The sequence below is a fragment of the Perna viridis genome, chromosome 11, assembly GCF_037379345.1.
Source record: "Perna viridis isolate PV_CMFRI_1.1 ecotype Kerala chromosome 11, ASM3737934v1, whole genome shotgun sequence".
In the NCBI taxonomy this organism is placed as follows: Eukaryota; Metazoa; Mollusca; class Bivalvia; order Mytilida; family Mytilidae; genus Perna; species Perna viridis.
Window position 1 is genome coordinate 38117581 of NC_142455.1, and position 26719 is coordinate 38144299.

The 26719-nt window shown below is 33.8% G+C and overlaps 2 long non-coding RNA genes across 2 annotated transcripts in view; both read left to right on the forward strand.

Annotated features, from left to right (window-relative positions):
* LOC148603984 (uncharacterized) overlaps positions 1-26719 on the forward strand; it is a 248006-nt gene that overhangs the window by 8425 nt on the left and 212862 nt on the right. The window lies entirely within an intron of this gene.
* On the forward strand, positions 2719-8480 carry LOC148603985 (uncharacterized). Its single transcript, XR_015916588.1, has 2 exons — positions 2719-4079; positions 6094-8480. It is a non-coding gene; the product is annotated as an uncharacterized LOC148603985 (long non-coding RNA).

The window sequence follows — 26719 nt, forward strand, 5'->3', positions numbered from 1 at the left end:
GAGTTTTCATCTTTCTGATGGTACACGAATGTAATTGGCTACACTAAACATCTAAAAATTAGGCTTACGTAATCTCGTGAATATTATTTACAACTTTTACAGCCGACCCAATAATTTGACGACAGTTGAAGTGTGGCTTTTTTTCAATACAAGAACAAATTAAAGTAAAGAGTCAAAGTCTCCCTGAACATGAACTACTCCTTAAAAACGCCCCCATTGTGCTCCAATATTATAGTAAACGGGGCAGAAAATCCTCATTCAATTTAGAGTGATGTCTGCCCGTTGCAGTATATTACTTCCTTTATTGTTTTTCTCATTATTTGTCTCTTGACTTTCAAATCATTTGTCCTGCTTTTGACTGTCAATATAGACATTTTATGCTTACCAATCGTATACCTACATTTATGGCGATAAACTGAATATTTTAAAACCTGTGAGGCTCTAATCTAAAGCGTTTAGTGAGAGAGTTATTGTACATGTTATGTACTGTTTTTGTTTTGGTAAAAAAAAGTCATATTGATGAAAGTCCGGGAGTATCAAAGTGATTAGTACTTAAATGATGCCCAAGAACTTATATAACACATAGAAAAAAAGATGAATAAATGAACATTCAATCAATGTTAATGGCATTATGAAACATTAACAAATACAATGTGCAGACCGAACGTTTTCAGATATAAGTTGAACTGAAACATTTGAATTGAATTGAAAAGACGTGGAGAATCTATAAAGTGTTATTTGCACTTTGACCAACGAAATATTATCTGTTTTCAATAAATTTAATCATTTGCATTGATGAAGAATTATTCCTTCTGAATTGTTATTATATTAAGATAAAAAAAAAGACTGTCTCCTTAAACACGTTTGGTCAGAGACTCACATTTTGCTATATCTTCAGTTGTAATACAATGAAGAATATCCGAATGTAATCAATGAAATGCTACGGATAAAAGATCAAATGTAACTTTAATCAAAACGGGATTAATTTGAAAGTCAAGATACAAAGATGAAATAACAAACATGGCGGAATGCACCACTAACAACAAACTGGAAAGTAAAATGAATGTGTAACCTCTATTCCATTTATAGATATGCATTTGGGCCTAAAGCTTTATTGATATCCTCGCAATTAAGTTAAATGCAACACAAACATTAGTGTGATATTAACAGAATGGAAACTCCATGCTCGGGATCAGATTAAAAATAACTATCGGTGAATGGGGAATCAATGCTTTTGATGGCATTTTCTTTCACGGAAAACCACAACTCATGTTTTTATTTGTAGTTGTCTACTAGACATATTGGTCAAACTCGGTAACAAAGAATAATAAAGGAAACCAAGGATATAGCGGTAATACAAAAAATGCAATCCAGGGACAAATACCGGACATGGAAAACAGACATAAACACATAGAAAACAAAGCAACTGAAATCATATATACACAGTGTAACAAAAGCAAATGAGCAACTCGGACTCCACTAAAAACTGGGAGCATGGACCAGGTGCACCGGTAGGGTAAGCGTCCTCTGCTTTTCTAGAAAACCGCCGAGTAACTCATAAAAAGTCAAGTCCGGGGTAGACAAACGAGGAAAGGAAAACTATGACCCGTTGAATAAATCAGTTTTGATGGTGCAGATGGCTACACCATAACGATCCACGAGTTCATGATGACGACCATAAAACTTCTGTAGTGATGACTTCAATCTTGTAGCAACATAATCCTGTTCCAGAAGCCTATTTGTTACAGTTCTAGCGCCAGATAAAAGGTCTGGCATAACGAATGAGTTGTGATATAAACACTCTGTACACATATGCTGAAGGGATGTTGTCAGATATGAAAGAAAGTAGACAATTTTGAATGAAAAGTCATCACGTTTGTCGTAAAGTTTGGTCAATAATTTTCCTTTACCATCGATTTCTAAATGCATGTCAAGATATCAGGCTGACTTCACAGTGTCTGTAGTATCCTTCATCTCAAATTCATTGGAGGTAGATGCGATGTATCAAATCCCCGAAATTAGCATTGTTTAAAGATAATATGTCATCTATATAGCGGAAACGGGGATTAAAGGATCTAGCTAAACGATATTCTTTCTTTCGGATCTGATCAGCTATAAAATCAGCCTCATACGAATGAAGGAAAAGGTCAGCAAGTAAATGAGCATAATTTGTTCCCATTTGAATGTCGACCGTTTGTTGGAAAACACGTCCACCACACTGGACAAATATGTTGTCGATTAAAAATTTAAGCATTTTGTAAATATCTTCTGTATATTTGGAAATGATTTGGAATTATTTCTTACAATGTATGAGGAATCTCTACCAAGAACTATATATTTGTATCTATATTTGAAGACAAAAACAATGTTGCTTTTTTAGAAACACCTGCCCAGTTGCTCATAAAAACTCAAGTCCGGGGTAGTCGAAAGGGAAACCATTACATGTTGAACAAATCAGTTTTATGAGAGCAGGATTATGTTGCTACACAATTGCAGTCATCACTACAGAAGTTTTATGGCCGTCATCATGAACTTGTGGATAGTTATGGTGTATCCATTAGCATCATGAACATTGATTTTTTCAACGGGTCATGGTTTTCCTTGTCTACCCCGGACTTGACTTTTTATGAGCAAATCGGCGGGTGTTTCTAGAAAAGCAGAGGACGCTTACCCTAGCGGTGCACCTGGTCCATGCTCCCAGTTTTTAGTGGAGTCTGAGTTGCTCATTTGCTTTTGTTACTCTGTATGTATGATTTTAGTTACTTTATGTTTTTTGTTGTGTGTCTGTTTTCCATGTCTGATCTTTGTCCCTGGATAACATTCTTTTGATTACCGCTATAACCTTGGTTTCCTTGATTACTCTTTCACAAATTTACATGATTAACGTATCCTGCGTAATTTGAAAGTCATATATTTTATATTGGAATTAAAACGAAGACCCTGTTATACGTAGATATTTTATTGTATTTTTCACTAAATGCGATCGGACGTGTTTTTATTTATCTTTCTGTTTAGGTAAACTGGTGTGTTTATCTGTTCCCTTTGGATTTTGGAATGTGAGTAGTTTCGAGGTAAAAACTGCCTGTTGTCTTTGTTCTTTTTCTTAAGGTGTTTTTATTCTGTATCTACTGAAATGTTAAATCCGAATCTAACAGATGTTAATAATTCGTTTTAATACTGTACTAGTATTTTCCCATCACTGTCCAAGATTAGGGGGAACTCTTAGCACGCACATTCATGTTTAACCTCGCTAAATACTTTATGTGCCTATTCTATCAGAAACCCTTAGTCAAGTTGTTGTCGATTATGTGTATTTTTTATGTTATTCGTTTTACCTTTTCCTGTATATTAGGTCGGTTTTAGTCTTTCCAGAAACAGTTTTGCCTAATTTGTTTTGTGACCTTTCCTATCTCGCTTTATGGTATGGGTTTTGCCAGTCATTGAAGACTGAATGGTGACCTGTAGAAGTATAATTTTTCGTTACTTGGTATTTGACGAATGACTGTCTCATTGGAATTCATAATGGTACCAAATAGCCTATTTTTATAATCATAATAGACTTATTGTTAGGGCACTATACATTTGATATTCATGTTCATGTAACAAAACAAGTGGCATGCGCAAGAAAAAAGAAAACAACAAAAAAACCAAACCAAAAACCAAACCAAAACAAAAACAAAAACAAAAACAAAACAAAACAAAAACAAAAACAAACAAAACAAACCAAAAACAAAAAAACAAAAACAAAACAAAACAAAGCAAAAAAAAAAAAAACAACAAAAACTCTCATATAGTCCACTATCGTATTACCACGATAACAGGCGAATTTATTTTTTTTCATTTTTTACTACGACTTAGGTAAGTTTCCAATTGGGAGGAAAGTGGTCCAACATTCATAAGTTTCCATACTACCATATGCCAATTCCTTTGGGGAGCTTATTATATGTAACATTTTCCTAGGAAGCCATGCACACCACCACGCCATGGAACTCACTGTCATAATAGTATGATTGCAAAGAGGAAACCGTGCCATATCAACTTTAGGCCTATTTAGAGGGTAGACATTTACCAGTCATTTGGTATGTGGTTTTTACACCAATTTATTTCGTTCGATGCGATTAGGAATAATACTATGTTGTAATGAAATTTGAAAAAAAAAAATATATAGCCTTCTGTATGCTCTCTGTGGTCGCTACTTATATGTACAATCACAGTGTATTGCTAAAAACGTATCTTTGTCTGCTCCTTCGAATACATGAAGATATACTGTGAATTAAAATTAAAGAGAATGCTAATCCTACAATTGCCATGGGGCTGTGCTTTTGTTTTTACGGGACACCAAATTAACGAACACAAACGTCAATAAATAACCAGATTACGATGAGCATATTTGCTATAAATTTAATATTATTAAACTGAAAACGTCCTGCTGTTTTTCAACTATTAGTTAAATCTTACAAAAATATTATACTCCAATGCATATTGACCTTTTTCACAATACTTAGGTTTCGTCCAATCACCAAAACTATCAATACCATTCGTTACAACTATAAAAATAACTAGTTGCCCTTAAAAGAATGCATGTCGGCTTTATTCATACAATCAACTGTATGTTAAATTTGTATATATCATGAAATGTTGGATCATAACGGTGTATACAACAGCATCATGAGAATCTATTTGTCCAACGTGTCATAATTTTCCTTTTCTCTGTCATATATCCCGGACTTAACCTACCCGGTATACCCACAACTCGGTGTGTTTTTCTATAAACACTGAGAATGCTGATGCTTACCACACTTACCTTACCGGTACACCAGGTCTATGATCTCAATTTTTAGTGGAGTCCGAGTTGCGCATTTACTTTTTTTTCTTTGTACGTGTTATTGTGGTTATTTCATGCTCATTGCTGCCTGCGTCTATCTGTATCCCTGGATTGCTAGAATCTTGGTTCCCTTGAATTCTCTTTCAAATTTCCAATTTGTTTTGGAAACTTAAGAAACAGAGATCAACAAACTTATCGAGTCTGACCCCGCAGTCATCTAGGTATTTTTTTTATCCCTGAAATCGAAACGAATATTACTTACAACACGAATAATTTGAATGATTGGGTTTATAAAGTTATACACATCATTTCCTACTCACAATGGATAGGTTGAAGGACAGATGACTCCGTCGGATCTTCTCTAAAATTGTTACAGCAACTCTTTAAAGCAAGTCTACATTCTTGTGTTGAATTACTATATGACTCCTCACAACATTCCTCCCAATGAGATAGGCACTTAACTGCACATGATTTTGCGATCATTTTAGCCATAAAGTATGTTTTATCCTGCTTTATATTCAAATTTCTTATTACTGTTTATTGTATTTTGGGAGTTGTATTGTATGTCTGTTGGGAGTTGCATTGTGTGTCTGCTGGGATGTGTATTGCATGTCTGTCGGGAGGTGTATTATATGTCTGTTGGGATGTATATTGTATGTCTGCTAGAATTTATATTGTATGTCTTCTGGGATGTGTACTGTATGCCTGCTGGGAGTAATATTGAATATTTGCTTGGATGTTTATTGTATATTTGCTTGGATGTGTATTGTATGTCTTTTGGGATGTGTTCTGCATGCCCGTTGGGTGTTGTACTGTATTTCTCTTTGGTGGCATATTGTATGTCTGCTTGGATGTGTATTTTAAGTCTGTTCGTAAAAAGCAATCAAGCGAACCAAGATTCTAGCTGAATTAAAAGGAAATTAATTCAGGGGCAAAGACCAGACACGAAGAACAGACAAACACAACAAAAACATAAAGTAAATAAAACAAAACGCACAAACTTACAAAAGTAAATGAGCAACTCAGACTCTACTAAAAACTGGGAGCATGGAACAGGTGCATCGGTTGGATAAGCATCCTTTGCTTTTCTACAAACACCCGCCGAGTTGCTAATAAAAAAGTCAAGTCCGGGCAAGACGACAGAGGAAATGAAAACTATGACACGTTGAACAAATAAGATATTATGGTTCAGATGGTTACATCGTAACGATCGACGAGATCATAATGACGATAATAAAATTTCTGTAGTGATAACTTTAATTTTGTAGCATCATAACCCTGTTCCAGTGGCCTAATTGTAAGAAGTCTAAAGAGATGCAAAATCTTCTGCGTAGTTAAGGCAAGCTTTGGCATAACGTATGAGTTGTAATATTAAAATTCAATACGCAGGTCCTAAAAGGATGTTGACACTGATGAAAGGGAAGTTTGAAGATGTATTGTATGCCTGCTCGGACGTTTTTGTATGTCTCTTAGGAGGTGTATCGTATAGCTGTAGAGATATGTATTGTATGACTGTTGAGAGATATATTTTCTGTCTACTGGGATGTTAGTTGAATGACAGCTGGAATGTTAATTGTATGTATTTTGGAGGTGTATCGTATGTCTACTGGGACATTTATTGTGTGTTAGAAGTGCGATATATGCCTGTTGGAGTGTTCAGATAAACGGGAATTGTATAGTTGTAAGGGTGTTTATTGAATGGCTACTGGGATGGTTATTGTATATCTGTTCATGGTTGTATTGTATAGTAATTGGGATGCGTATTGTATTTATATTTGAATGTTTATTTTATGTTTTTCTCTGGTGTGTTTTTACATTATTGACTTACAAACCGTAAATGAAGTGAGATGATCAGATCTAAAATTACGGTAAAGGTCAAGTCCAACGAATAAAAAATACAAATGTAATGAGGCCGCTGATATTTTAATAGGATAGTTCGTATTAATCAGATTAATCTACGGGCAAAATATCCTTGTACCAACAGATATACGTCAGGGCTGAGCCCCCTATTTCTCTCTTTATTAAGGTAGCGGCCCAAATTTCTAGAAAAAAAAACGTATACGTTGCAAACGGTGGATAGGCACAAACGTTAGTGCAACGGGAAGATAAATTGATGAAATTTATCGTTGCAAAAGAATGTTTTCCAGGTATTTGACTCAGGATTACGTTCTCCTGACTTCCGCTAGAATCTATGCTCCCTTGATTACTCTTTGCATTTGTAATAGAGTCTAGTTGAAAGGAGTCATATTTGTCAATGTTGGACTTGTTGTCTACTGTCAGTGTCTTATAAATAACTGTGGACAAACGATGAAACACTGTCATGAATTAAGACAGGTGGTGACAGACGTTCACAGTAACTACTCCACGTCTAATATGTGACGTCATCTTATGTCTAAGATCGTGATAAAAATTTGTCCGGTTGCCAAAGCCTGTTCTTGATAGATGGTGACAATTTTCGTGGACTGTCTTAGATTGTTAAAGGTGTTGACAGGTGATTACTATATTTTGCTGGCTGTTTGTGTTGGATTACCGCAGTTCTTGATAGACTTGGACAATATAGTATCGCCTGTTATGAATTGCACTGAACTGTAATATGGTAACCATAGGTGGGAACAATATAACTCGACCTTTCACAAAGTCACCTGTATTCTTACAGTTAATAATTGACCATTACAAGAGTCTTTAAACAGAATAGTAATATCTACTGTCGTGGCGTGTTGCAGAGAAACAGTTTACGAATGGTCGAAATATACAGGGTGATGCAAGATAGATAAATTCTTACCTTTACAGGTCTATGATACATAATATATGTCTATTTTTGTTCTTCTTGTGTGACAAAAAATGCTACCTATGTACCATGCTTAAATTTATAAACGTTCATAACATGTAAACGATAAGCAATGGCTAAATATACAAACTAATCATACGTCCTAAACCATTCTTGAAGTATGATATTCAGGTTCCGTATTTGTCAATGTATTTACAATTTCCGAGAGACAGACGGTGATGTGCACAGTGATCGTGAAATACATAATACGGTAGTTGTTTTATGTTTTTCTTAAATTAGCATCATGGATAATTACCTAGAAATATCATATAAAAGTAGATCACTTAATATATTTATTTACACATACCGAAAAATTAAATACAATTTAAATTATTAATCCGATAATTACCTGTGTTATTACAATGAAGCATGCCTGAAGGGTACACGGTTACAATGCAGTACATACAACAAAATAAGAACATGGAACCCAATAAACAAACCCGTCCAGACGAGTTTAATTTCATCATGTGTCCAAAAAACTAAATTAAATGTTTTAAAACATTACTTTTAATCAAACGTTCAAGAATACCACTGTTATAATCGATAGTTTTACATGTACTTTGCTAACTTCTTCATATCGATAAACATGATCACTTATAGATTAAATGAATGGAAATACATGTATACCATGAATAATAAAAATAGACATTGACGCTTACACTATAGATTTCATAGTACATATGTGAGAATCGATGTCTTTTTTTATTCATTTAGTGCCTATATATATGCTTTGGTTCTTCACATTGTTTAGTTTAGTTTATTAAGAAAACTGAGCCGCAGATTACTGCGTAACAAGAGTAAATGCATATAAATATACATAAAACAAAATATTACACAATATCAATCACATACATGTACAATGACAAAAACAATGAATCATTACATGAACATACAAATGATCAATCAATTTAACAACTTTTGGATTTTTTGAATGAAAATTGATACATTTATTAATACGTTTACATTACAATAATTTAACACACCATCAATTTTTTTCTCTATTTGGATACCTACTATAATAACTCGAAATATTTTTTTTTTCTGATATCTAAAACTATATTGTTATTATATTCAAATAAATAATGATATTCGTCACCAAGACCAGATCCGCAAAATTAAAGTCCCAAATAAAAAAATATGAATCATTTAAGTTTACATCGAACAATAAATATTTCTTGTAAATTTCCTATTTTGAAAAAAAATTACCACTTCTGATTTTGTTACAATTCCAATCTATACAATATTTTTTTTAAGACAGACGGTGTTTTTTGTAAATCTGATGATGACTCCGCAAAAAAAAAAAAAAAAAAAATTCTGTCATCAGCATACAAGAGGATAAATAACTTTATATACAGTACGAGGTTACATACATTTTGTTTTCATTTAAAACCTTTAAACCATCTATGGAAATTTCATCCAGATATTCCTCCAAATCGTGAAGGTATAAGGCAAAGAGAAAGAGGAATACCTTTTCTCCCTGCCTTGCACCGATTTCACACGGGTACAAATCTGTTTTTAATTCCCCATTTCTTACACATGACTTAATGTTCGTATACATGTTTAATATAACATTAAACATTTTCCCACCATATTTTTAACCATTTTACGCCATAAACTCACCCTCCATACCGTATGAAATGCTTTTCTGAAATCCACAAAAACAAAATATTTTTTTCCCGAACTCAAATACAATGAAATTAATGCATGCATGACAACCATGTTATCTTGACCTTAATAGCCCTTACGATTGTATTTCTTAATGTTTCATAATGTCTTTAACATTGAATCACCGCATTAAGATATGAGTTATTTAGTTCTTAGGAGGGGATCCCAAGACAATTTTTCGGAAAACTTACCTTATCTATCAAATGGTCCTGTGGGCTACATAGTCAGGAAAGTTAAATGTCAAACCCTAAACTTATAAATCTCCTACTGATATTGAAGTTACGGTACATTTTCATATAAGATTTGTGTGGTTTAGGTTTACTCTAAAAAGTTGTCTGTGCATAATTGTAAAATTTTAAAACTTTTCTTTAATTGGCCAAATGACTTAATTTTGCCTCATTATAAAATTAAATAAGAATAGTGTGAAAAGTATTATGAAGATAAATTTGAAATCCAGGAGTGAGAAACACAGTGTTACATGTAATACACAAGATGACATGTATATTCATTACCTTATACGATGTACATGGCTGATACTTACTTGTAGTAACAAAGTAGACAAATAATCATTCCGAATAACATCACGTTGTTATTTAAAGTTGTTAATTCAGGAGTATTTTATGTCAGTTGTATTCAGTGGCAGGGACATGAATGTACTTAAAGAACAGTGAAAATGACTGATTGTCCTTAACAAACTAAATTCATTACATAATTTTAATTTTTACAATACTACTTCACGTAGGCATTTTTTCAAGAAACACATAAATAATAAAAGCCTTCCAGAAATACAACTTCAGATAAAATGGGCAGAACAATTATAATAGTAGGATTTCAAAAAATAGGTACATTTATGGGTATACACAGTGTAGTCCTATTCAATGTGAATTTAAAATATTGATTAAAATGTTCCTAATCTGCATAATCGTTAAGAATCTTTGGTATTACGTATAATTTTGGAATTATTACCTCAAATTGACTAGTAAAAATGTTTAAAAATCTTCATTTATATTTGTTATTAAATTTAGTTATTATTTTTACGAATGTGATCCCGCATTGTCTTAGGGGCTACAAGCCCAAATGTCTGACCTCGGCAGAAGATACAGCATCCAATGCCAGTTATTTATTGCTTATTGGCCCTTTATTAACAAGACATCATCCACCAACATCACCTGTATCCAATATACAACATGACATTACTAATTAACTGAAAAGGTATATGCACATGTACCTACCAGAGGTTTTACCTGTATAGTAAATTATCACACACAGACCTGGAAAACAGACATACACAACACAGAACATAAAATAACTTAAATCATACATACAAAGTAAAAAAAGCAAATGAGCACCTCGGACTCCATTCAAAACGGGGAGCAAGGACCAGGTACACAGGTATGGTAAGGGTCCTCTGCTGTTTTAGAAACATCCGCCGAGTTGCTCATAAATAGTCAAGTCCGGGGTAGTCGAATGAGAAAAGGGAAGCCATGACACATTGAACAAATCCGTTTTCAAGAGCGCAGATGGATACATTATAACGATCGACGAGTTCACAATGTGAACATCTTCCTCTGTATTTTTGGAAGATGAATAGGAATTATTTCTTACAAGGTATGAAGAATCTCTACCAAGAACTATGTATTTGTATCTATGTGTAGTATGAGTATGGGAAATAGAAGTATACAGTGTTGCAAAATCATAGGTTTTAATGCTATTATATTCAGATAATAGACTTGAAGTGATTGTCTCCAAAAGATCTTTCGAATTTTTCAGGTTCCACATTGAATTAATACCAGTACGAGAGTCACAAGTATTTTGGTAGGAGTGTAGACCGTCTTTGAGGGTTGTGAGGATAGAAGTTAACAGTTTTGAAATAGGTTTGGTGGCACATTTTGGAGATCCTGCTATGAAACGTTGTTTGTATGGGTTCTTGTGGAGTTTGGGAGTCCAGAATTAACAAACATCTGAAAGTTATCGGTTACCATTTCTAACTCTTTGTACAGAAACATATACATTTAATTTGATAATTAAATGATTTAATTTAATTAATTTCACAGGGGTATGACAGAAAGTAAAAATAAAATACATGTAAACAATAATTATTAGTGACTGGGCTGTGATTGACGTAAATTGGAACATGAACAAAGATCGAGTGATTTTGGGATTATCAAAACAAGCTTATATATATAATTGGAAAATCAAGGTAAATTTTGAAATTAAGATTTTGTTCCTCATCGGATTTGCATATTTACATTAGTCACGAAGTTTCATTTATTAATTAAGTCAAACAGAATAGAAAGATTTAGTGTCAGGAACTGTCCAGGGGTATGATATTTTAGAACAGCTTTTCGTATTTTCATTGTCACGTCCCAGGACAGTTTCTGTCAGGGAGTAGGGCAGAATGTGTCCTGTCAGGATTTCTGTTCTATCTGCTGTCGTAGAACAGAAATTCTGACAGATTCTGACAGAACTTAAGAGAGGTTAGAAGTGATCGCAACTGTACTTGCTGACCTATTTTTTTTCACTCTAAAGCTGACCTGATCTCATTTCCCGCTATATATATATATCACGTATTATCGTTAAACAGTCCTTGTTTCTGGGATTAGACACATTTTCACTACCCAAAAGAGCTTGAGATAAAGGATATAACAGATACTGTAAAGTCAGCCTAAATATTGACCTACACCTAGAGATCCATGGTAAAGGAAAACTATTTACAAAACATGATGACTTTTCATTTAGTATTGACAACTTCCCTTTCTTCTGTGGCAGCATCCCATTCAGCAACTGCGTATGGTGTTTTCATATTACAACTCAAACGTAATGCCAGACCTTACCATAACTACACAAATTTTTATATTACACTAAATTTCCTACAGCTAGGCTCTTGGAACAGGGCTATGTTGCTATATGATTGAAGTCATCACTACAGGTTTATGGTCGTCATCATTAACTCGTGGATTGTTATGGTGTATCCATCTGTACCATGAAAACTGATTTGTTCAAAGTGTCATACTTTTTCTCCCCTCCTTCGTACACATGAACTTGACAGAGAACGCTTTTCCAGCCCGAAAACCTGGTCAATGATCTTAGTTTGTAGTGGAGTTGCTCATTTACTTTTGTTACTTTTTAACGTATCTCTTCGATTTTTATTCGTTCTTTGTTGTGTGTGCCTGTTTTCCATATCTGGTCTTTGTCCTTGGATTACATTCTTTTGATTTTGGTTCCTTTGACTGCTTTTTCAACGATCAGTTTGCTTTTATTGGTCCAATAAATCCATTAACGTCGAAGAACCATACATAACGTCTTGGAGATTACAAATTACAGATATAATCCAAGGTCTTGGCTATCATTACTTTTTTAAAACACAGGAAACTCACACTATTTTGATTTAAGCGTGTATTCCGCAAATCTTCCACGTGCAACGTTCCAGTCAAGAACCTATAAATAGATCATTATATGCTGTGAAGAGTGGATATTGTCAAATTCACTTATTAATCAGGGGTGTGTTCAGTCTTTGTTAATATCATTCTTATAGCATTTAAACGCTCAATTTGACAATTTGATTGACCGAAATAAAGTTTCTCCCTCAAAGAAGAAACAGAATATCTTCATCAAGATTCCACAACTTACCAGATTACTACTTGACACTTACTAGTTGTAATGATGAAGCTCCTTTTACATTATCTAAGTATGCAATCATATGATTTACTACATATTAAATCTAGCGGAAATCAATATAATACTATCCAGGGACAAAGACCATAGGTGTAAAACATACAAATACAACAAAGAACATAAAAAGAACTAAAATTATACATGCAGAGTATTACAAAAAAAAATAAACTTTAACTCTGGGAGCATGGACCAGATGCATTGGTAGGGTAAGCATGCTTGGCTTTTCTAGAAACCCCGGTCGAGAAATACATTGGTATGAATTTAACTGTATTAAATGCGTTTTATTTTCATCATTTTAATTGATTTGATTTTTAAAGACTAAAATGAAAGTAATCAAAATCATGATCCAAAAGATGATCTGCTATATGAATTGAAAAAAAAAAAAAAAAACCAAAACATACCTTTAGATATAGTTGTTACATTTTGCCCGTTGATAATCTTTACATCAATAATGTATTTTATCAGATCTTATATTTATTTGCACCGAAAGTTTTGGCTAGAGTTTGGACCAGTTTTGACTGGTATGTATTCATATCATATTCGCAATTTCGGCCAAAATAAATTCTTCACTCTCACTGCTACCAGTAAATAGTAACTGGTTTGCCAAGTTTTAGAAAAAAAAAGAATTAATCTACAAAGAAGTTGGGCGGGAAACATTAGCGGAAAGAAGAAAGAAAGGAAGACTACAAATGCTTTTAAATATGAAAAAAATAACGCTCCTAACTATCTTTGTAATATTTACCTCCTAATATACAGAGTACAACAACGTACCCCCTAAGAAATGGGGTAGATATCAGTGTACCTTTTTTTATAGATTGTCTTCAACTATAGATTCACTCATACCCGCAACAATTAAAGAATGGAATACTCTTGACCTCTCAATACGCCACTCAAAATCAATTGGACACTTTAAAATGACATTAAAAAGAAGAACGTTCAAAACTGAAATTCCAGAATACTTCTCATTTGGTTCAAGAAAACTTGATATTATACTTACGCAACTACGATGTTCTGCCTCATCCTTAAAGAATGGTTTGTGTAAAGCTAATATTATCTCAGATCCGGCTTGTCGCTGTAGATATTCAATTGAAAATGCCAGACACTATGTTTTTGAATGTCCTTTGTACAGGGAATACAGGGAATTACTTATCAATGATCTCATTTGGCTACCTAACAACAGAGTTATCTTTAGCTAAAAACAATAGTGTGTGTAGTCACGTTTTTTGCTTTCATAAAGCGGTCTAAAAGATTCATAATAGTCTAATATACTACTAGCGAACATGTCTTAAATTGGCTATGCCCATCAACACCGTCAAATCTGTACAAATCATTTATTTTCCTTTGTAGCTAACTTCTCAGAAGAACTTTGCTTTATGTTAAATTATGGAACTTCTAATATGTCTGATGAGATACACATTTGTTTACGTGTTGTCAATTTTAAATTACTTTTATATAATTATTTTTTAAGAGTAATCAAGGGAACCAAGGTTATAGCGGTAATCAAAATAATGTAAGACCAGACATGGAAAACAGACATACACAACAAAGAACATAAAGTAACTAAAATCATACATACAAAGTAACAAAAGCAAAAGAGCAACTTGGACTCCAGTAAAAACTGGGAGCATGGACCAGGTGCACCGGTAGGGTAAGCGTCCTCTGCTTTTCTAGAAACACCCGCCGAGTTGCTCATAAAAAGTCAAGTCCGGGGTAGACAAACGAGGAAAGGAAAACTGACCCGTTGAATATATCAGTTTTCATGGTGCTGATGGATACACCATAACGATCCACGAGTCCATGACTTAAAATAAGGAATTAATTTAGCTGGAAATATCATTAATGCAATCATGTCATTTCTGAAATATATCTGAATATATTTCGAAAGAATGACAAGTGGGATTAATCAAGTTATGAAATTGCTCGTTCTTGTTTTTTAGACCTAGTTAATATATTTTGTTAAGTACACGAAACCTAAATTTTGTATCACAAAACACCCCCTTTTTAGTTAATAGCTGTCCTCAGTTGTTTAAAAAACACACGAATACATAAAATCATCAACGCAAATGTAATAAATTTATAATAACTACATAAATGACAGCTTAAGGTATACATACATATATAAGATAAATGTGAAGAACAATTATTTTTTTTTAGTGTGAAGAAGTACAAGTTAACAAGATATATACATAGAATAAACAATATTTGTAATAATGTCACATAGGCAAACACAAATATATAAATAATAACATAAATTGGATGTCGTCAATGGAATTACAACAATTGAACGAGTGTCGATGCAACTGCGTACCATACCACCTACTCGGAGCGTGTTCAGGAATGAACAGACTGCTTGTAAAAGACCACAAGTAAAATCAGCGATGACAAGTATGCGCAAGAACGAAATTCGTTGCCTGTGCATGTACAATCAATTACAAGTATATTTTGTATTATGAATATGAGTATATGAAAAGTATAACGTCTATGAATTATGTGTAGTCAAAGGCAAGACATCCATGATGTAGTAAGGAAAGAACGTGTAGAAAGTAATTATCATCCTGGGATAAAAATCAAATCTTTAAGTTGTGTTTGTTTTGGAAATTGTGTATCATCTTCTTTAAAATATAATTCACGCCAATGTGATTTCAAACAAGATGGACAATTGCAACTCGGAAACACTGTCAGTCTGTAATTAAATAAATCAACTTTAAATTTTATGTACGGAATATACTCATCAACAAAGAAGTAGGGCGGCATTTCCATATGTCGACCGAAATCTTTGGCGATGAAAGCATACCCCTTTGTTAGTAGGAAAGAGATGAAAGGTAAGTATTCCTTCCCATCTGTGTAGGATAAATATATTTTTTTTTTAAATCACCCAAAAACAAACTGTAAATCCTCACTAGAAGTGTTTAAGAAACCACAAAATCTGACAATGTCTGCAAGTTCACTGTTATTATTAAATTTAAAATCAAACGAAAAAACTAATTTTAAAGCTAATTTATGTCAGAATGTAAACAGAATATAAAGACGGATAGATTGAGTACATTGGCGGACATAGTGTCACCATCATTTCCTTTAACATTGAATCGGATACCTTATACCATTTGTGAGTTGCTACTATATAGGCGAAAAATGGATGGGATAGTATGGTTCTGACCTTTATAGAATTAAAACATGAAATGTTTTTTTATTGATGGAACACGTATCAAACGACTGGATGTTCTGTCAATAACTATAACATTTGGCCATTCTATACTAAGTCTCGGGCGAAATGATCCTATTAACTGAAAATTGTCGATTGAATCAGGTAGATTAAAATGATAAGAAGTAGTACAAAGCGGGCATTTTAGGAATGACACTAAAACACACTGTTTTCCAAATCATGGTCTGGGAGGCAGTCCTTTTGATATTATATGCACTTAAAATGCCGATTCCTAATAGTATTAAAAAGGAACTTGCGAACAGTACGTGATCCCATTCAATGCTATCACGAATTATCTGAGCCCATTGATTTATTCGTGGTGCCTCGGTGGTAGGGAAAGTGAAGATAAAAAAATCCTCTGCGCGTAACGGTTTATAAAATGTTAATGCCGCAGCGATAATACGGAATGTGTAAATGAGGCAAACGTAGCGAGTGTGTTTAGAGAGCCCAAGACAAAAGCTACAAATGACAACAAATCATTAAGAGTCGAACAACTTTTGTTAATATCAATTTCACCTGCTAAGACGGAATCTGTTAGGTTGGAATACACAGTATTCCTGTTTTTCACTGTTGCGATTATTTTCTTGAGGATCAAATCGTCTTTCTTATCATTAGCTATTAAATCGGCAAATTTATGTTTATAAACTTGGAAGTCAGGGACGTCTACAGAAATAGGGTCATCAAAGTTAGTGTTTACAAGAATGTCTTTCAACTGAAAGGAAAAAAAGAACTCCTGTAAAACTGCTAGATTTACTGGATGGGCCTTCTTAATGGTTGTGTCGTTATGACATGCAGAAACAAAACAGGGAAAATGTGCAACTTCAGAGTACACTTCGCAAATACATGGCAGTGTTATAACACAACATTCGCATCCAGGAATAGTATCGTTCACGCCAATGCAAAGGAAAGTAATAGTTGGTATGTGGTAAATCAAAAGTTCATTGCCTGACAATTGTAAGATATTGGGTTTAATTTCTTCTTGAATAAACCTAAAATCACAATTCAGTTTGATTGGGTCACGGTTATCGAAATCGAAATCCAGGACACAATCATTGGTGGTATTATTAATCCGTTGGAAAGAAGGTTTAGAAAGACAGTGTCTAGGGATGGTATCGGTGCATTAATCAATAACATAACGCGAGAGCTTGGCATATATCTTCTGTGATTACTAAATAGTCCGGAAGATCTTTAGGAATAGTTGACTGTGTAGTGGTATTATGGACTCGGACATGAAATGACGAAATGTGGAAAACATTGAATTTCATCTTAATAGTTGTAACAGGGAATTGTTATGATAGGTGAAGTGTTGTTGCATTTCTGAAAGCTACAAATTTAACATATTTGTAGTAGTAAACCGGGTCGGTTGTTAAGAGTGTGTAACCTGTAAAATTGACTGATCTTTTGATAGATCCTTAATTGCAATACGCATATCATTGATATAGCTCTCTACAACCCGAGCTAGTTCTGCATGTTCTGTAAGTACTCGAATATAATTGGTGAAGAAAGATGAAAACTGTGCTGTGACATTACCAAGCTCTTTACGAAGTATAAATATATGGAGGCTATTCATTGGTAAACCTTGAAATAAACGGGTAACACGCGTGTCGAGTAAGGAATAAAGTCACCTCCATACCGAGCAATTGCTTTATACATGTCACTTGTTTTGTTAATATTTGATGTGATTGGCTAGTCTATTGAACAATAAAGCGAGCTGTAAATCTAAGGCCCCAAACTTAATAAAGTAAAACTACTCATAAAAGACGAAAACCGACCTAATTTTTTGAAAAAAAAAGCGCATGAAAATAAAGATAAAAAATATGTCTTTATAACACGAATTACACCCACTTTAAAATCTATTCATTTTGTCTTGTAAATATCTGTAGTTTTTATATGAGCATTCCAAATGGTGAAATTGGTTTTCAACCAAATATTAAGCCCCAGAATTGTAATTTTAGGTAGAAATTAAGACCATGTACTAACCTTCTCTTCAAACTGGCAAACGAACGGACATGATTAAACTAATATGATCCCATGTCATATTTATCATTTATAAGGCATATAGACATCCAAATTATATGTCCTGCTGTTATGATTTACTACATGAGGAGAGTTGCATTTACCTGTTTTCAGTTTTATTCCAAGATTTAGTGTCCTTCTTACAATTCTACGAACTACTATTTTATTTTATTATTGTTCAACAACCGCAAGAAGACTTACTTCTATATTCGTGTTTGAAGGCCAATTCTTTTATGTTTTTATCAATTCCGACGAAGGTCGCGATGCAAAAATGTTGCCCTATTATTTGGTATTTTGTTTATTTTTATTTTTTTATCATCCCCATTTATCTGTGAATCACATACATAGCAGATATTTGTGTTACCCTAAAACAACCCTGTTCACGACATTTTGTTGCTTAATGTACATTACATATTAATCGTCGATCGGAACGACTGTTTTATTACTCGAAGTGGTAAACTACCATTATCAGAACTGTAGCATTCTGTCTTTCCCTGACTAATAAAACAAAATAAAACAACCGAGTTCTTTGAATCGGATCGTGTCTTGGAGTCCAGTAAGTCAAAAGTTTGGTTTAGATAAGGAAGGTTCATGGTGTGCGAGTATGTTTCCTGTATGTCCGTCCACGTTTGTATCTCACACACAATAAGTTTAGTAAAGTTGTTGATTAGTGTGAACATCATTTTAATGTGAAGTTAGGTGAGGTTAACATACCTGTAAATGAATGAAATTCGCATGTGCATATATCCACAAGAAGCACAGTAACTAATGCCACCGACCCTGTGGTTAAACATAACAACAGCAAGTCAAATTATAACATAATATATGCAAGACAACGCCTGTAGCTTTTTGGGGGTGAAGACAATAGGACCAGATGTGTGGTATTCAGTTCCGTAGAAAATAGGGCAAAAGGTTAATAAATTTAGGAGGTAAATACGACTCGTACATGTTCCAAGAATTTAAAGGTTCTTGCAGAAGTGATCTTTTCTCATAAACAAAAGTATATCGTTTTGTGTTTTACTAATACAATATTGTTTACATGAGTATCCGTTTTTATATAAAGAGGATCAACAGACACCTTCTTGCTATTGCCCTATTTCATGTAGTTCTTCATTTACATGCAACAACTTACATTGTCATGTAATGTGGTAAATACTGAATATTATGTGTTTCTGTCCATGGCTAAAAAACAATAAAACAAAAAATCCCACATCTGGATTTTTAAAAGAAATAGTCTCAGGCATCCATATAACCCCCATCCCTCAACCCACTTCTTCAATATAAAGATGGTAAGTACCTTAATTCTACATCTGAGCTATATGGTTTCAATCATACTTTTTACCATCATTAACGAATATTTGAGTTTGGAAGGAAATAGTAATCAAGGGAACAAAGATTCAACATAAACACAATTAAAAATAAGAAAGTTAATACATCTCATGGTTAGTTAAAAGAAATATCATCCTGTCATTTCGACCTGACTGAAGTCATGACTAAATCAAAGTGAGTACACTGTGTCAGATGGTCAAACGAATGAGGGAGATGTCCCAAACTGACAACATTACTGAGAGTGAAGCTGTTCAGTCTGAAAACTACTTTTTAGTTACAAATGATAAACATAGCACTGAAAATCCAACAGAAACTATAGCTCTCTGAATTATAAGTTTCTCAGCAAAATATGATGTCGGTCATTGGGCGTCAAGTGAGCCGATAGCCATTTTTTAAAGTTCCCAACAAGTAGATTACATGTATTTTTCATATGAAATAAAATTTGAACCATATCAAGAGTGGCGGATCCAAAGGGGATTTCTAGAGGAGCATAAGAAGAAAGGGGGTTCATGTATAATACTAATATTTGTTCACTTCTGTCTTGAACAAAACCCCTAAATTATTTCTCTTGTTCCGGCCCCGTGCAGGTCCGGATGTCAAAAGAATAGGCCTGCAGCAGCGCTAAGCTTGTCGTAGGTTGGGGGTAAATAGTGCTCAGAAACCTGGCCGGAGGCTAGGCGCTTTGCCAACAGAGCAACTGGGAAGTGTGCCCCAGGTGGTGGAATGGGGTACCCCTAGCATGATACATGCTGGGGTTGTCAGGCTATAATACGGAAAACCTGACCGCACACCACAGTGGTGCACCGTGTTGGGAAAGATGTCACGTTCCTCGCACGTTAAAGAACCCTGATGTGGTATTCGATAGGAATAGGAGCCTTTGCGCTCCGCCACAGGAGGCTAAATTGCCCGACCTTACCCATCCCCCCTTTTTCTAGTGGCAAACAAAATATGTCGACCATATTATTCTTTTGTCCCATCCTTTTCTTTATTCATTTCATGTTCATTTGATCATACATTTTATGTTCATCGTCTGAATATAGCTGAAATATTGCTGCTCGGAAGATAAACCCAAACAAACAAACAAATAAAATCCCTCTTGTTCCGTCACTGATCAGGACATGAGAAATACCGTGACTGCTCTTAATAACGGTGGCTTGTCCATTAACATGTTTGCATCCAGAACTTGATTTTATTTCACCTTTTTTTTAATGAATTACATGATGTCTCTTTTTATAATTGGTATCACATTGGGACATTGTTATCTGAGTTAATTGACTAAAGTGAATTCAATATTTTTGTAGGACAGACATTAAATTATTTATCTGTTAAAAGTACAACTCGTGTTAAGCCTGAATCAGGACTTCCTGAACAAGATGTGTGACAACGGAGGTAATATTGATAACATTACAAATATCATTTATGTACAGAAATCTGAAACATTTCTTTTTCAGACTCTTAAAACCTGCAGTGTGGAAAGTGCTTAGAACTGATATAGAAGGTGAAAATTGGGTATACTTTTAGAGAATTAAGCACAACTATTGACATAATACAAGTCATTGTTATTATTTACAATGAGTTTGTATTATCAATCAGAAAATGTGACTGTGAATACACAAAACAAGGAAATACATGAAAAGGAACTAAAATGGTTACTAAGGAAAAGATCACAGTGCTCGTGTGATGGACTTAATATCTTTTATAATAGTTCCAATGCGAATTTTATTTAATAACATTATTCTAGAGAATGATATACGAAATGATGATTTTCTGAACAGTTTGGTTCCATGACAGTGCTTGATTAAAAAGTATTTCTTGATCCACATTATCAGATACAATTCTCATACATAGAAACAAAATGATAAGCAACACAAAAATTGTTAAATATTCATGAGTGATAAAATCAGACTTCCACGTGATGGAGATAAATGTAACTTCTCTAACTGTCTTATTGGTCAAACCACAGAATGAACAATTACCTCAGTCATGAGGTCACCATAGGGGAAACCGTGGTCATATAAATCATTTCATTTTCAACTGTAAATTGTCATACTGAACAAACTCTATTTTTCTATTGAACACACGTAATTTGCAATCACTGAAAATTACTTTACAGCCGTTGAAAGCACTGAATTGACTTAAGAGTGGAAAACTGAACATACTTAATGGTTTACTGATAAAAATGAGTAAAACGCACCGAATTTGCACTGAATCACTAGATAACTCAGAACATATATTAAAATTAGTGTATATTCAGAGCATTTTTGCCGTTTCTTTAAAATTTTGGCTTACGCAGTGTTGCTCATAAAAAGTCATGCCCATTACAGACGGAAGGCGAAAGAAAACAATGACACGTTGAACACACCCGTTTGCATGGTGCTTATGGATACACCGTAACGCTCCGCGAGTTCACCATAATTTTTTCTGTAGTGATTATTTCACACTTGTAGTAACATAACCTTGTTACAGCAGCCTAAATGTAAGAAGCTTCCTAAAAATTTGACAATCACTTAAGGTCGGAATATACCGGTTTTTTTTTAACATTTGTTTGCCGGATAACAAAAAATGTAATGGTATGCTAGAGTGATTCCAAAATATCCACAAGCTTTTGTGAAAAGTTCTTATGAAAAATTCGACAGAATGATACATCAACTCGTGATTTGACAATATATTTATGTTAAAAGTTTCAACGATTCCCTGTATTTTGAAAAAAAATATAAAAAAAAAATAAACGGAAAATAACACACGATCATACTTCTTTTGAATAGAAAATAATTTAGACAATATAACTAAGGCTTATTCGAAAAGGATAAAATTATGACCGTTTTCCTTTCCTATTTTTCTATCCCGGATTTGACTTTTTATGAGCAACTCGGTGGGTGTTCTCTGTAGAGTCAATGAAAATAATGATTTAACAGCAATTATTTCTTCCTATAAAACAGATGTTACATAATGGCCTATATTTTTCGCTTGGTCCAATTTTTGGACTCTGTGTCTGAGCTGAAGCATTTTCGCACCACTAAGCATCCGCCAAATTAACTATCCGCAGAATTTATATTGCATTTTTTTCGGCTTAATATCATTAAATATTACACCCGCCAATTTTTTTGTTTCAGAAATAAAAGGGGAAAGGACAATGAAACGAGTAACCCAAGCTTCCAAATTTTAATTGTCGGTCACATAAACGTCAGTAATCATTATGGCATGCAAAATTAATCAAACCCCGTTATCTATTAGATAACACTGTTATCTATGGGTTCACGGTCCGTTATGTCTAGGTTAAAAGACCGTAACTCACAATATCACCTGTGATCGATAATTAAATTCCGCTATCTATGGGTAAGCAACCCGTTACCCCACAAATAACGTTCGCTAACCCATAGATAACGGGGAATTAATTATCATTACTGTTTACTATTGATAAATAATTAAAGTTAATTCATTAAAATCACCATTGTATACCAATTCCTTAACAAAATTTTCGTTATCTATGGGTTAGCATGTGCTAACTATAGGATACCGAAAGTAAATCATAGATAACGGAATTAATTTATCGATAACACTTTGACCAATCAAATAACGTGTTACGTACATTTGATTAGGACTAAAAGTGCTATTAGTTTTATGTTCGCTGTACGTGTCCGTTGGCGAGGGTGTATATAATGTGTTAACACAAATATCGATCTTTCTTTATATATATATTTTTTTTTTTTTGAAAGATTAAACCATTAAATTTACTGTTGGGAAGGAAGGAAGGAAGTTAGAAGTATAGCCAGTGTAAATGTAAAAAGAAAACATTTCGTGCTTTCCATGGCAATTAGCTACAAGCCAGCACCATTCTCGTTGTCTCTATTGTTAATATTCCCTACCTGAATTTATTTTTTAGAGACAAAAAAGTCATGATTTTCCCCCAGCCAATTACTAAATTGACTTTATTTCCATTGCCCCACGGCTATCTCCATTATGTAAAATGTTCATCAATTCAGATGTGATGCATTCATATTGATCAGGCCTGTTGTAAAAAAAAAAGATGTACAGAAGTGTTTTTCGACTACTTTAAAAATTCTTGTCCTTTAGTATAAATTTAGGGGGCGCAACCCCCCCCCCCCGAGTCTAGCGTACGGCATAAATTTTGGACTGAGTCTGAGAAAGTTTTTTTCGCATCTGATACTCTCATGCGAAAGTACTGTATGTGTGCGCTACAAAAAAAACTGGCGGAATCCGGAAGAGGGGGTTGTACCCTTATTTAGTTAATTATGAGAGTAATAAATGGACTTGTTTGTTTCGAAGTACCAAATGCAAATGAGTAACTCGGACACCACTAAAAACTGGGAGCATGGACCAGGTGCATCGGTAGAGTAAGCGTCCTCTAATACCACTAGTGTCGTGGTAGGAATGTATACATTCTTTTACAGATGTGAATATAGAAGTTAGATGTTTTGAAAGAGATTTGATGGTACATTTTGGAGATTAAGCTAAGTAGAGTTGTTTGTGTAGATTCCTTTGGTGTTAAGGAATACAAAGAGTGTGGTAGCAGCAGTATATGTCTTATAACTGCTATAAATTTCCACGTCTACATTAAATAATAAACATTGGATGAAATACGTTTTGCAAACAAAGACAATGTTGTATTGGGCCGTGTAAGCTGGTACGATAATATGTTTGTCCTGTTTAGTGGACAAAGTATTTTTTTTCTACATCGGGGACATTGAAAACTAACGTTGACAGTCATTGATCTATATTTCAAAACTAAAGACCTCACGGTCTGTATCCACTCCGAAAAAGGTTAAAAGTTTTTTTTTCTCATTCTCTTAAATACAAGCACTTTGAAATACAAACTAATCACCTCTTAATAACAAGGTATAGAACACGGTAAACATGAATGCAATTTGAATCACACAATTAAAACGATAACTTTGGACTTAAAAATCATACCACTAGGCTAATATCAGTGCATAACTCAGTCGGTAAACGTTTCGAATACCATACGAAGACTTACGATTATGTGAGTGACTATTACAATTTGGAAGTTTAATTTACTAGTTGAATTGTTCTTTCTTTTTATTTGGGGGCTAAGTTCTTACTGCACAAAGATACCATATTTTGGCGTGGTCTAACTTTCAACGATATTAAACCGAAAAAGTATGCCACAAATTTTGCGGATTCGTAATTAGGCATATACAAAGTGGTGCACTAAGTGCTTAAGCTAAGAGTAAATATATGGCGAGTATAAGCAGACCGCTTAAAAGCGCCAAGTTAATAACCTATCGAAAACTACCCGCTTTATGGTAACAAGGAAATATATACTTGCGGTTATATCGATATTTTCATTGACTCTAAAGAGATATATAAACAATTAACCTTTTGTTTTAATTTCAACCATACAGAAATAAAATAGCAATGGATGCTTTAGTGAAATATATTGTATACAGTAAATTGGATGTAAATTTGTTCTTTTAAATGTGTTTCATATGATATTATTATGCATATGCCACCGACATGACAACCGGGGTTGTACTTAAGTGCATTGGATACATTTCAATTCACCTCAAAACTTATAAAAAATATTTCAGATTCAATTCACAATTCTAAACCAGATATTTAAAAAAAAACAAAATAAATTTAAAGGAACATGATATAATCAGACTTTGGACAAATGGATAAAAGAAACACACGATGACAACAACAAAGAAGAACTATCATATTTCAAATAATAAAGGGTGGAACATATCAGATAAAACACAAATTGTCAGTGTTCAGATCTACAGATACCACTTGAGGTAACGTTATAGGGGTATTTTATAATCAAACAATGGATACACTCTGTGACAGGAGCATTAAGAGATTATATTGTTTTCCATATGATAAAACCTAGGTATATCTTTTGATCAATGTTCACTTTAACGAATTCTTATTGTCGTTTTAATCCTTTGATTTTTTTACCAAGCAGTCAAATTACGTCTCTCTCCCGGAGGTTAACAAAGCAATCTGAAGCTAATTATAGCTTTTTGAAATGTTGAAGGATCTTCAATTACCTGAATTAAAATACTCTTGGTGACACAAGAAATTTGCTGCAGTTACTGTAATTATCTGTGTTATCAGAGTATGTAAATGGTCACCATGTTATACCATCTCAAAATATTGAAGTAAAACTGTTATTGAAATCTTATAATAACCCTACTAAAAATTCATTTATATTCATTTATTTTGCTTTATCTTGTTTAATCCTGTCTGTTCAAACTGAGAGCATGGACCAGGTGTACCGGTAGGGAAAAGTGGTATAGCTGCTTAAACACATCAACTTTGTCAAAAACGTTTCAAATATCACATGAGGACGATTATGTGAGCGACAAAAACAATTTGGAAGTTTAGATTACTCGTTGAAATGTCCTCTTCCTTTTATTTGGGGGCTAAGTTTCAGAAATATACCATATTTTGGCAGGGTTTAATATTTAACGATATTAAACCAAAGAAAGTAAGCCACATATTTTGCGGACACTTAATTTAGCAAATGCAAAGAGATGCACTAAGAGTACAGGGTTGAGATAGCCCCCCGAACACTCAACCCTCCCCCAGCTCATCTTTCAAGTACCCTTATTCCTTCCATTCACGAATCTTTTTGTCGCAAAAAATAAACTAAAGCAGTTTTGTAATTTGTGGCTACTTTTTTATATATCGCTGAGGAGTAAACTGATATATGTATGTATCATCATATAGCCCAATGTCTCAGCTTTACAGCAATACCAAGAAAGCTGTGGTAACACTAAGAGTTTTGCGGTAAAATGAAAAAAAAATACATCCCTACTGCACCGAAAAATTGCTTTAATTAACATATTTTTCAATGTCAAACCCCTAGAGTGTTAATGTTTCAGTAAAAAAAAAATGGCTTATTTGAAATTTTCTGTTTAGTATTATCGGAACTGATATTTCTGTTGTCTTTTGATGGATTTTGGCAATTTTTCTAGTCAAAAGTCATAAAAAAACGCAAAAAATTGGATTTTCGATTTTTTGGTCAAAAGTTATATCAATTCGACTCTACAAGTTATTGCTCTACAAAAACGTACACATGTACAATCTGGGAATTCCTGTTGCACTGCAGTAAAACAATTTAAGATTGTTTTTTAATTAAAGCACTGAAAACCGATAACAATATAGCGGTAATCAAAAGAATGTAATCCAGGGA